General features: G+C 39.3%; 1 protein-coding gene across 8 annotated transcripts in view; it reads left to right on the top strand.

Annotated features, from left to right (window-relative positions):
• Window positions 1-601: 601 nt before the first annotated feature.
• Window positions 602-13404, top strand: part of Add3 (adducin 3) — a 113988-nt gene continuing 101185 nt past the window's right edge. Inside the window, exons 1-2 of one of the 8 annotated variants that reach the window (XM_058581296.1) lie at window positions 607-842; window positions 6327-6368. The gene's annotated coding sequence lies outside the window, so the exon portion shown is untranslated. Of the gene's footprint in view, window positions 843-2755; window positions 2992-6326; window positions 6369-13404 lie in introns of those variants that run through there. The other 7 variants (XM_058581295.1, XM_058581297.1, XM_058581294.1 and 4 more) reach the window with 7 other exon arrangements.

Consider the following 13404-nt stretch of genomic DNA (forward strand, 5'->3'; position numbering starts at 1 on the left):
CTGGCCTTTGAATTGACACTGAAATAATAGTACTCTGCAATCATTTTCTAAAATTATTTTAGATGTTTTTAAAATAAATAATGTGATTTTATAACACATGAGTAAAATTGAAATTTTTCAATAATATGTTTTCTATTTCTGGCATTCACTGAAACTCCAGGTATGCTTATGGGTGTTAGTAGGACTTGAATTCATTGCTCCCCTTACATAAATGAGTTGTATTTTCTCATTCTTTCCATTCTTGTATTAAGTACCAAATAGCCTCCCTTTCTATAGTTATTTTAGCACTGTACTTTTTTAACAAAAGTTGCAAATCAATTTCAAGGCACATGGTTTTAGTTTTGCTATTAAGCCCAATGTTGGACGTTAGAAGGGCTCTTTAAAACTAGTGCTTCTAGCGTTTCATTGACTCACCCTAAAATCGGTGCCTCTGTCCCTCGTCACCCAGTTAATTTTAACCTTGACCTCCCACAGCTGTATTGCTTTACTGAGTCTAAAAAACTCCCTGATTCCACCCTTTCTGCCTCTTATGAAGCAATAGTGGAGAGGAAAAACAAAACCCATTCCTTTTAGAAAGATTCCGCCTCCTCTCTTATAAAGCAGGCGCCTAATGGTAATTGTGGAGTCTCTACTAAGTCACACACTTTACTACTCAGCCTTGGGAGAAGCAAGCAGCAGTTGCTGCTGCTTCTGCTATTGCTGCCGCCGCCGCCGCGCCGCTGCTGTCGCTGGTCCGAGGCTGCAGTGAGTGTCTGTGCAGCACTGCAGAATCCACACCTAGAGAACCGAAGACAGACACACACGTCTACAACCCTGCACTCAAGGAAGCTTAGGATCTTCAGGTAAGCAGATCTTTTATCCATTTTGCTCAAAAATCCCTGTGGGAAAGGGACTGATTGTGCAAGATTGTTCATTAGACACGCTTAAAATCATTATGTGAATTTGTCTTCCTTTGATGGTGATGGGGGTCTAGATTTGTGACTGGCGAAAGCCCGGTATTGTGGAGACTATTATCTGATATGTGTGCCCTTAGTATACTTTTTTAAAATTTTTGCTATTCATAAAAAGGCTAACCATGATGCATGAAAAGCTTTTCATTTTTTTTTCTTTTTAAATGCAAGAAAACATCCAGCCACTCCCAGTATCTCTCGCAAATACTGCAGATATTTTTAAATGCCAAATAAAATGACAGGCTGAGCATTTTCTAAATATTGTTTTCTCCCCCAAACTCGGAAGTCTTCCCCGCGGTTGTTTAGGAGTATTTAAAAATATGAAGGCATGGTCAGATTAGAAAAAAAAAATATAGGAGATGGTGGTAGAATAAAATTTCTATAACCTTAGTGCCTTAGTCCAGTGGAGAGAGAAAATGAGCATAAATGAATCACAGCTTGTGCCAAGATTCATTTTTCCACACTTCATATGTGGGAAGAGGAAACTACATTTTAATTAACACATTTTTAGGGAAGAAGGAGGGGATGAAGATGAGGGGGATGGTGAGAGGTATTTGAGGGGGAAGAGTCTGCAGATGAGGAAGGAAATGAAATGGACTGTCGCCAGTGCCTTGGAAACGACGAGAGATAAGGGTGGGGATTGAAGTTTGTTGTGTGTGTTAGGGTGGGGTTGACCCAAGGGACCATGAATCACTAGAATGGCGCTCTGAGGGGTGTGCTTGCGGGTGAGGACGTGTGCAGGAGGGATATGCAAGTTGTGGGTGGCAGAGAAAAGTGTGCGCTGTGGGGAGGTCTATTTCGAGAATAGGTTGGGGGTGACAAACGTGTCTCCGTGGCGGGGGTGGGCGGCCGTGTCACCTGTGGATGGATCCCCAGCCCTGCAATTGTTGCAAAGTTTGCCCTGTCTGGAATTCATTTTGAAAGCTGCTGGCGGCGTCTTGACTTTTTTACCTCTCAGAGGTCAGGTCTCTTAAGGTTACCAGGCGAGGGGCCAAAACCGTGAAGACTCTCGACAGGTCCAAACTAAGAACTGAGAGACCACCTCTCTCAGCCCCTGAGTGGCTGGGTGTGTGTGTGCGTGCGAGTGTGGGGGGGTCGCCTCCAAAGGCAAATGTGCTAAGAAAATCCAGGACCCTCCTATGGGGGGCGTGCGGAGGTCGAACTTTAGCAGTGGCCTCCCCATGGAGACCCAGCAGTCAGTGTGGGCGGCGCAAAGGCACAATCCAAAAGCTGCTGCTCAACCTCGAAAGTCGCTGGGGAGTTAGTTCAGGTTAGGGCGGGAGACATTTCCGAGGCTCCCCTCCTCCAGCTCGCGGTCTGGTTTCCGTCGGGGTCGTTTCCCCCTCCGGCCGCGGAACGCAGCTGCACAGCCAGAGAAAGACGTTGTAGAGGCGCCAGGCAGCCGCCCCGCAATAGGCCCTCCGGGCAGCAGAGCTTCTAGGCCCCCACCACCGCAGCTGCACGGACGCGGAGCGGGCGGCCCCACGGGGGGCCGCGATAGGCGGGACCAAACCGTGTGAGGGGCGCGAGGGGCGGGGCCTAAGAGAGCCCGGGCCCGCCAGGGGCGGGACCTACAGGAGGTGGAGCTAGAATGCTTGGAGGCCGAGGGGCGGAGTCAGGGGCGCTCTGGGGGCCTTGAAGGGAGGGCCTGTGGGGCGGAGTGAGATGTGCTTGGGGCGGGGCCTTAAGGGGCGGGGCCAAGGGACGCTCGGGGGGAGCTCGGCCAGTCCCGCCAAAGCGCGAGCAGCCAGCCGGTAACGGTCGCCAGGGCGAGGGGCGGGAGGGAGAGGAGGGGTTTTTAATTATATATTTTAAAACAGCGAAAGCTAGAAGCGTCGGCGACCCAGGTGTCGCCGCTTCCTGCTGCCCTGGGCTGGGCATTCAGGTCCCTCCCTCCTCACGCCCCCCTCTTCGTCCCGCTGCCCTTCCCTCTGGAGCCGTGCGGCTCTTAAGAGGCGGCTGCGGGGATCCGGTGGCCGCTGCAGCCGGTGGCGGCCGGCGGAGAAGAAGAAGCCGCACAAAGCCGGCTGTGAGCTGCGAGGTAATCCTGCGGGGAGTGGAGGCTCCGTGGTTCCGCCCCTCCTCCGGGCTGGGACTCAGGCGCCCAAGCCGGGGCTGGTTGCGGGGACACCAGCGGGGGTTCGCGCGGGCGGGGACTTCCTATTGGCTGTCCCTGCAGCCTCAGGTGAACCTCTCTTTGGGGCGGGAATGGGAACGTCGTGCGGGCGGAGAGGGGCGTACCTGCGGGGGAGGTCCCGGGGAGCTGTGTGTTGCGGAGGGGCGCCGCGGAGTGGGCCGGGTTCTCCCCGGCGTCCTCTGGCTTCTTTGCAGGGAGGGCGGGAGTTGTAAAACCCTGTGCTAGCTGAGGCCCTGGGGACCCGGGCCTCTAAACCCCGAAGGTGCGCACCAGGAGGGTGGGAGGTTCCCGCGCTTGAAAGAGGTGGAGAAAAGGAGGGAGTGTTGATTTGTTTGGATTTCTTCTCCTCATTTAAAAAACTTACAAGTTGAAAGTGTTAAGTCACCTTTTTCTCCAGTCCGCGTCCCCACTCCCCATCACACACACAAACACAAACACACCACCCCTACGAACCTATACATGTTAGGTTGAGCTTCCTGTCCGGGGTGACAAGCAGAGTTGGCCGCAGATCTGATTTGCTCGCGTCTGGGGCTTGTTCAGCCTTTTTGGAGGAATACAAATATAGCTAAGGCAGGACCACAGGTAGAGTAATCTGGACCTCTATTAAAATGACAAGAATGGCCTCAGGTGAACTTTTTATTGCAGAGATTTAATTGCAAGTATGTGCCCGTTTAAAATGGGAGTGTAAGGAAAACCACTAATATCCTTGGCACATGTGCTGTTGCAGTTGACCTTCTAGAGTAGTATGGGATTTGAGTGAACCAAGAGGCTTTATAGTAAAGATTATATGTAATATTGATGGAGTTGATAAGATTCTGGGACCTGGGACCAGCTACATGAACGTGTGTGCATATTTACATTGAATTATGTGACATTTTAGATTTAGCAGTATGAAATGGTTGCCTACTTCGTGCTGTGTACATCCTGATTTTGTCTTTAGGAGACTTCTAGAAAGCACTGTTAAAAAGAATAAGAGTAATTTGTCGTTTTTAAATTAAGGTACTTAACTAGTAAACAAATTTGTGTAATTATGGTAGGTAAGGTACTGACTCATTTATAAGGGCAAGCTACTTTGGGAGCATTTGTAAAAAGACTTCATATCTATGTCTCAATTGCATTACACTTGCACTCTAACTCGTTTTCTTTTACTTAAATTGAAGAGATTAATTTTACTGAGGGAGGACAGGGGAAAAAAGAGGTCACGTTAGCTACATTTAATTCATTTCTCTGAAGATATGAGTTCAATCTGTACTAATTTAAAGTTGACATAAAGTGCTGGCATGTTGGTAAAATTTCTTTCAAAGAAAAAATACTAGTGTACGTATTTTAAATATTGAACATAATTTTAGGAGTTCTGGAAGTATTTGGATATGAGTCATGGTATGTTGCAGTTTTTACATGTATGTTATAGGAAATGTTTGGTAAACTTGGCATATGATATATGTAATTTATGACATCTGAAAAAAATCTATTTTGCATGATAGAAGGATTGCACTTTCAGGATGTGTTTTAATCATTGACTAGAAATAAATGAGAAAATTATTGTATTCTTTGCTCTTTTTTTTTGATGTTATGCTGGGGTAAATTCGAGTTCTTGGTGATGTGGATTTGGTCTTTGTAAAACCAGAATATTTGGGGACTAAGAGGATATAACATCAGCAACACTCCACCTTCTACACACAATTCTAAAACCTAGGTACAGGGTGATGTCTAACTTCTGAAGTTTGTGAGGTTTCCCAAAATAATCTCCCATGCTTTTGTCACATGTTAGCCTACAGGTAGTTAGCTAGTTAGTCTCCTATCTTAGAGCAGTGGGTTAGCAGTACTGGGCAGCACACATATATGTCATCATGAAAGAAGCAGCATTTCTGCCAAGGGAAGAAATCAGGTAAAAATATGAAAACCCAGCACAAGTGAATAAACTCTATAAACTGCATTTGTAGAATGCTAGGCAATAATCATATAAGAACCTTAGTTATATGTAAACTGCTTAGAATAGAGCTTGTACTCAGTAAGTGCTTGATATATTTACCATCATTGGTATAGGAAATTACATTTTTTAAAATGACATCTTTTTGAAGATAGTTAATATCATGCTACCCAGCATTGAAGACATCAAATATTTGTAATAGCCAATATTTATTTGTTTTACATCTGTGCCAGGCACTGTTCTAAGGGTTTTACATGATTTAATTTACTTAATCCTCCCAACAACCCAGTGATTAAACAGAGGCATGGAGAGGTTAAGTACCTTGCTGTTTCGGAACCTTGTCTGGCTCAAGAGTAAGCCCATGTAACAACTGGGCCCTGCTGCTATTTCACTAGCAGTCATGAAAATCAATGAAAAGGTCTTGACAGTAGTGCCAAGATTACTATCTTCACTGTCCTTTTCATCCACACACTCTTATATTAATAATATCACCAGGTTGTGCTTAAATCTGAAAGTTAGTGATTAATCTGCAGTAAATATAGTCCCTTTTTGACTTTAGAAAAGAATTCTTTTTTTTTTTTTTAATTTTTTTAGTTTTCAGCGGACACAACATCTTTGTTTGTATGTGGTGCTGAGGCTCAAACCCGGGCGGCACACACGCCAGGCGAGCACGCTACCGCTTGAGCCACATCCCCAGCCCCAAGAAGAGAATTCTTTTGATACATACAACATGTGTTTAGCTACCATGCTTGAGTTTGGGCTAGAGTATGCTTTTTTATTTATTTTTTTAGTTGTAGATGGAAACAATATCCTTATTTTTATTTATTTATTTAATGTGGTGCTGAGGATTGAACCCAGGGCCCCACGCAAGTGAGGTAAGCACTCTACTTACTGAACTACCACCCCAGCCAGAGTATACTATCTTTTTTTAAAAAAATATCTTTTTAGATGTGTTGACCTTTATTTTATTCATTTACTTATATGTGGTGCTGAGAATTGAACCCAGTGCCTCACACATACTAGGCAAGCACTCTACCACTGAGCCCCAGCCCCTGTACTATCTTTTAATTTCTAAAGATATTAAGTTTTTTTTTAATATTTATTTTTTTTAATATTTGGCGGACACAACATCTTTGTCTGTATGTGGTGCTGAGGATCGAACCCGGGCCGCACGCATGCCAGGCGAGCGCGCTACCGCTTGAGCCACATCCCCAGCCCAAGTTTTTTTTTTTTTTAAACTTAGGTGTATAGGACTCCAAACGGCCCAGGGGGGCCACTAATGCCTGTTGGTTCTGCATTAAATTAATAGGTCCAGTCTTCCTTCTGATTACCAAGACCATATGGACCTGAGGTAAATTTTAACTTAAATTTGCTCTAAATACCACCTGAATTACTTCCTAAACTAAATGTGACTAAATGAAAAGATGTAACTTGTGGCTTACACTTTGTCACTCACATTTCTCATGGTACTGAGTTTTGCTGCTTCACCATTTTAGTTGATTTATAAAACAAATTTAACAAATTCAGAGCTATTTTGTTATGTTTAGAATTATTGTAGATAGCTGATATCTATTGCTAACAATATAGAGTGAAATGCAATAAAAGAGAAAAATGCCTAAAAACACATTGAATAAAAAAAGCATAAGCTGTCTCGAAGGTGTAGGTTGCTAATCTCTCACACTAAAAACTTTTTTGCTATAATTAATATTTAGTGCTGATTCACATTAGTTTGAAAATATTAATATGTAGAGTTTGAATAATAAAACTAAATGTCTAATCAACAATGCTCCTCTTCTTTTAAATGTGAACTTATTATAAATTACTGAAAGCTAATTTGAAATTAATTGTTCATACAGACCCTGTCATGCATGTAACTGAGTTTCAAAATAAGTGCCTTAATATTTTATTTATTGTCTCTTATGATAATGCTTTATCATTTGAACTTAGGGTTCATGCCACAGTGTTTATAGGTAAAACTTTATGAGGTCTTTCAGGTTCTGCCAGAGATTAAATTCTGTTGACCAAAAGCCAAGACAATCTCAAAGTTTTACTTTTATGGGTTGGATTTATCAAGAATCCTCTCTCTAATATTCAAGATAAAAGTCTTTCAATGACTATAGCTTGAAAGGAAAAAGTTTCTCTTAGATGAATACAGCCCACCCCCGTCCTCTATCCACAGTTTTGCTTTCTGCAGTTTTAGTTACCATGGTCAACTTCACACCAAAAATATTAAATAGGAAATTCCAGAAATAAATAATTCATAAGTTTTAAATAACTCTTATTACAGTATATAGTTATATTTGTTTTATTTTAGTATTAGTTATTATTATTCTCTAGTGTATAAGTTAAACTTTATTCTATGTATATATAGGAAAAAACAGTACACATAGAGTTTGGTTGGTATTAGCCACTTCAGGTATACACTGGGGTCTTGGAATGTAATCCCTTGCATAAGGAGGAACTACTGTAATTATTATTTTTCTCTAGCAGTAGCTAGCTAATTATGGATACTTGCGTATTTGGCTATATGTATGTGTGACTGTAGTACTTGGGGGATTATGTTCCTTTCTGGTAAATTAAAAGTAATTTATCTGGCCTTCATTCAGCAAATATCTACTAAGTACCAACAATTTTTTCAAAAGTATTGAAGAAGAAAAAGTTTTGTGGGCTTTTAGTCTATTTCTTATGTGTTTTAATAATATTGCTTTTCATAGCTGATCAAGTCTCAGAGAGGTTCAAAATTAAATTACTTGTGCAGTTGAAAAGATATTTGAATGAGGGCTGGGGATGTGGCTCAAGCGGTAGTGCGCTCGCCTGGCGTGCGTGCGGCCCGGGTTCGATCCTCAGCACCACATACAAACAAAGATGTTGTGTCTGCCGAAAACTAAAAAAATAAATATTAAAAAATTTAAAAAAATTAAAAAAAAAAGAAAAGATATTTGAATGAAATACCATTTAACTTAGATGGTAGCATAGATAATAAGAATCAGAATCTTTTGTTTGCCTATATTATTTTTGGTTGAATGTTTGAAAAGCTGTATAAATGATCTCTTTCAGTCTTCTAGGACATTACTTACTACTATTAATGAAGAGAATCCTAGAAACCTCAAAGAATCAATATGACTTTCAGAATTGCCTGTCATAGTCCAAATAGTACCAGGATCACTAAAAGGTTTAAAATGGCTGAAACCTATCTTTAACTTTATAAGGCTTACAGTTCTTACAAGTTTGCTTCTTGAGAAGATAGTATAGACTAGTCTTAACTATGCTAAAAACTGAACAGTTATTGTACAAGATATATAGACTTCAGCATATGGTTTTATCTTTTTGATGAGGTTAGATATAAATTGAGCATTTACCTGATGTCACACAGATCCATATTGCCACCGCATATACCATTATACTTTTTTCAAAGTTGGTTTTAAAGCTTAGTCAGAAACACTAGGCTCACTGATAGAAGATGAACTTTGAAACTTCTTTGTTTCAAATTCCCTGAAACAGGCCCGAGGATAATTGGTGTATAGGTAGTACATTAGCTAGCATTTAAGATTTCTGCTTCTTCAAACAGGACTTCAGTTTGAATCTCAGGTTATGATGCTCATTTTTTTTTTTGCAGTGGCTATACCTAGTGTTTCCCACAACCAGCCAAGGGATAAAGTACTTTTGAGAAATTTATGGATAATAACATAATATCTTTCAAACCAGTGTCTCAAAAAGTATAATTAATATATAGATAATTATGATTAAATAATCTTAATGCTCACATTATAGTTTAAGGCAAATAGATATCAAGGCAAGCATTGGATTAGGCAAGATCAAAACCTAACTGCTGGTAACAAACATGAAATCATTATTACTTTTAACTCTCATCCCCTTTAAAATTTACCTTGTAATCTTCCACTCCCCACCACCAGTGATGTACTACTTCTGTGGATGGCAGGGGAAAGGATAGTGCAGGTGTGAATTAACCTGTTTTTAATTCAGTTCCCATGGCTATTTGTTGATTGCCTGCTAGGGAGTTGGAATCCAACAGTGTAGAAAGCAGTCAGGTTAGAGAAGTGCTGAATTTTTCAGTATCCCGGGGACTTGGTTTATGTCTTTAATTCATCACCATCAGCAATGTTTCTGTGATGTTCTACCACAGTGGCTCAGTTCATCCTGTTCAAGGTCAGCATTTCCTTTTTCCTTTTCCATACAGTTGTCTCATCGTGTCATTTTTTGATCTGTTGGAATGACTAAATGCCATAGCAAAAAAAAAAAAAAAAAGAAAAAAAAAAAGGAGGGGCGGTTTACTCAGCTTCCTCATGGAAAAGATAATTGCGCTCATTTGGTAGATCTAAAGAAGTATATTTGGGGCTCAGGGCCTCCCTATGGACTTTTAAAAACATTCTCCTTTTAATCCTTCAGAAATTAGAGCCAGCAACTGCCACCCGCATTATCTTATCTACTCTCATTTGCCCTTATTAGTCCATGAGAAAAAGATTCTATAAGGTCAGCCTTTTAATATCTAGGAAGTGTTTGGGGAAGGACAATGGTGAGAGCTCAGGTGGAGCAGGGAATGATCCTAAGTGCCTTGGATGAGTAGAAGGTGTCTTTGCTGCTCAGGATTAGTGGCCTAGATGGGTGGTGGAAAGGGAAAAGAGATTGAAAATGAAGTTGATACATTGTTCTTATACCTTACTCCCACTTCCAACTTTTTTTTTTTTTTTTTTTTTTTGGTAACTTTAAAATGGTATGTTCCTCTTACCTTGTCTTTCTCTTATGACTCACCATCAGAACAATGTTGTCTCTCCTAGAGAAAGGGAGAATTTTTAAGGCAATTCCTATCTGATTGCTGAAAAGTTGGCTTTTATTGGAAATTGCACTAGAAGGAATTTTCTTCCATCTCCACAATTGTTTGAATTTTAAATTTCAAAGAAAAATCTCTGAAACAGAAGATGAGGAACCTTACTCATCACCTAATATTTGGGAGTCATTCTGTATTAGAGTAAAATACATATTATAAGTGAATCAGAAATTTATATTGCTTTAAACATTCTTTTTTTGTAAAACTAGATCTGCAGTGATTTTTGCATTAAAATGTTGAATCTGTTTATCAAAAATCATTTTTATATTTACTTTTTAGTTGTAATTGGACATAATACCTTTATTTTATTTATTTATCTTTATGTGGTGCTGAGGATTGAACCCAGGGCCTCGAATGTGCTAGGCGAGCACCCTACCATTGAGCCACAGCCCCAGCCCCTCAAAAATCATTTTTGATCAGAATGTTGAAAGTAGTATATCCTTCATTTGTCTAAGTGAATATTGATAATGATAAAATCTTAGTTCTGTAAATACTCTTTATCATTAGACACCTAATGAAAAATGTGCAATCGATAAGGATCTGGTCACTAGCCACTGTGACTGCTATGGTAGAATGGAACAGGGAAGGAACCTTTTATTCATGAATAAAAGGTATATTTATTTGACATCATAGAGGCTCTAAGAAGCTAATTACTTGATAATCATTGAGTTAGGTGTTTTTATAGTATATTTGATATCCTATGATAATCTGAACTTTCTTGGATTCTTTTTAAGTGTCTAGCTTTTCCATCAGCTTTTGATGAATGCACTTCTGAAGGGATTGTGATTATCAGTTAAGTGCTTTGAAGACAGAATTCCTGCTTTTTATCACACCTGAATATTAGTGCATGCTTCTTATAGCTTGTTTAACTTGGGTTCAGAGGGAAGAGTGCCATCTACTGAATGACCAGCATCAAGTTGAGCAGCCCCTAAGTTTTCCTGTCAGAACTCTTAGCCAATTCCTGGTGAAACCAGGCCCAGCCTCATTTGGAGGATTTGAAAGAATCTTAGTACCAAGTGGAATTGTTGCCTGCTTAATTTTAATTATGTTTCCCAGCAGGAGGCCTAAACACATGATGAAGAACTAATTTAGCACTTGTTGGAATGCATGGGAAAGGAGAAACCTTAAGAAGTTGTTGGGACTTATATTAAAAACAGTCTAGCAATGATGAAATCATTATTAAATTAAGCAGTAAAGAAATTATTTTAATGAGGCATTTTTCATTAGTAGGTCTGGCTATTGATGGCTGAAGACAATAATGGAGTAGTTGAATACTTTGTGTTTTTTTTTTCCTTCTTGCCCTTTTTCTTTGTCTAAGTTTCTAAGACAGTGATTCCTACTTGAGTGAATTCACTGTTTTAAATTGATTATGTTATTGTTTTGGTGTATGCTAGTAGTCTCCTGGGTTTTTGTTGTTTTCTTTTCCTGTTTTCCAGAAAGTTCCTGTGGTAGTAGCCATGGATAGAGAACTAGAAGTGATAAGACCAGATATAGTTGAGTGGAGTTTTAAGGTACTTGGAATAGGCCTGTCAGAGCCAGACAAGAAGGAACTTTGATAATATGAATTGAAAGGAAGATTTGAAATTATGACTGTAAGAATATCCTTGATTGTTATATCTTTATTACTTAATATCTTTCTCAACCTTTAGGGTGTCTGGGTAGCTCATTGGTAGTAGAATGCTTGCCTAGCATGTACAAGGCCTTGGGTTCAATCACTAGCAACACACACATGCACATCTTGCCAATGATCATGTTAAATACTATGTACATGATCTGAAATTTGGTGAATAAACTTGCCCAAGATCATATGGTTAATAAATGGCATAGCCAAGATTTGAGCTCAGGACTTATGCCTTTAAACACTAGAATATATGGCCAGTTCTGTTAAGCTTATTCTTGGTGGTGACCGCACAGAAGAATTGAACCAAAATCAGAATATTTCTGCCTTCACTGGAAAATTTTTTTTTTCTTGAGGTAGGTGGTCAAATAGATAAATAAGATTTCACTAGAATCAGGATATAAATAGGAGATGGACTTTCAGTGTTTTCTGTGATTTTTCTATATTATTTGTTTCTTTTGCTATTTTTATTAACTTAAAACACAAGAAAAGTTTATTGATCCATGAAGTGAATTGCTTCACATGCCACAGGCTTTGTTCTTAAAATATACTACTTCCTAAAGGAGAGGTTGAGTTACTTGGAACATTTTTTGCTGGGTTTTTTGCAGGGAGTGGAAATTTGGAATTTTTAGTTGTCTTTCTATATTTGGCTTACTCCTAAATATTTTTAATGGTAATAGTTGCAATGTAGTAATAATATCCTATGTCCACAGCAAAATAAAATTCAACCCTGTGCCAGTCTGAGGTCTACAGGAACCTCAATTTCTTGTGTATACCAAGTATGCTCTGTACGCTAAGTAACATACCTCTTGTATATGTATTAATACTTGATTGAATTTGTGTATCTTTTCAATTAAGATATTTAATACCTGGCTGCTATTGAGTGACATTCTTACTTCAACATATTTTGACCTTAAAAGATATCCTTATAAGTGTACAATGTTGGGAATAATTTTTTGGTATAACTAAAAGCTTGTAAAATTATAGTTTAATACTGTTGTGCATTCTAAATTCAATCACCCTTTTAGGGCTTCTGGCTCTTCTCTTTCATATGTAAGGGGATTATACTTTATCATATAATATCATATAATACATAACTCCTTGGGATTTTGACTTTCCTTTCCTGTCAAACATAGGAAAGGAAAACTAAGACTCACAATACAAAAGATGTTATATGCCAGTGTGTTATAAATGCCAAATGACAGGTACAGAAAACAAATGTAATATATCAACTGACCAAGTAAAGAGCATCAAAGATAGAATGGTCAGAAGAGGCCTCCCAGAAAAGAAGAACAAGGGTGGACCTTGAAGGGAGGTTAGAGTTTCACTAGATAGAGTATGGAAAGGATTTTGGTGAGAAATCACTGCCCATGAAAATCACTTTTATTTTTCCTGTAGCAAAATGGGAAAAATAGTTTATAATAGCAGTGCACACTCTCTTCTCACTGTCAGGCACTTGGAGGTTAAAATGTACATTTTTTTCTGTAATAGTGACAGGGACTCATCTCCCTAGGAGGTGTATTAAAATATGGTGGGAGGGAGAGGTTGGTGGAATGGTGGTCAGGATTGTGTAGACTTTAACAGTGCTCTCACTAAACTGCACATGAAAATGTGTGGTTTGTAGGGACATTCTTATAAAGCTTTGTTGAAACTAATAATGCTTAGGAGAATTAGAATTAAGATTTTAGGACTCATCATTTCTAACACTAGACAAGGAAAGTCTCCTCTGGGGAAGAGTTTTTTTTTTTTTTAATCTATTTGCCCATTATTTACTTTGCTGAGTTTAGGTCTGTCAGTGTCTTTTATAGTTTCTAAAACTAATATGTAGATGATGAATTTATGAATTAAGTTGTTGAAATTATGAGATATAACCATTTTTATCTAGAGTTTTCATAAAATAATACTGTTTTCAAATTTTCAAGA

Source organism: Marmota monax, unplaced genomic scaffold (genome assembly GCF_021218885.2).
Source record: "Marmota monax isolate L192 unplaced genomic scaffold, Marmota_monax_Labrador192_F-V1.1 WCK01_AAM20220418_F8-fsc00004, whole genome shotgun sequence".
Lineage (NCBI taxonomy): Eukaryota > Metazoa > Chordata > Mammalia > Rodentia > Sciuridae > Marmota > Marmota monax.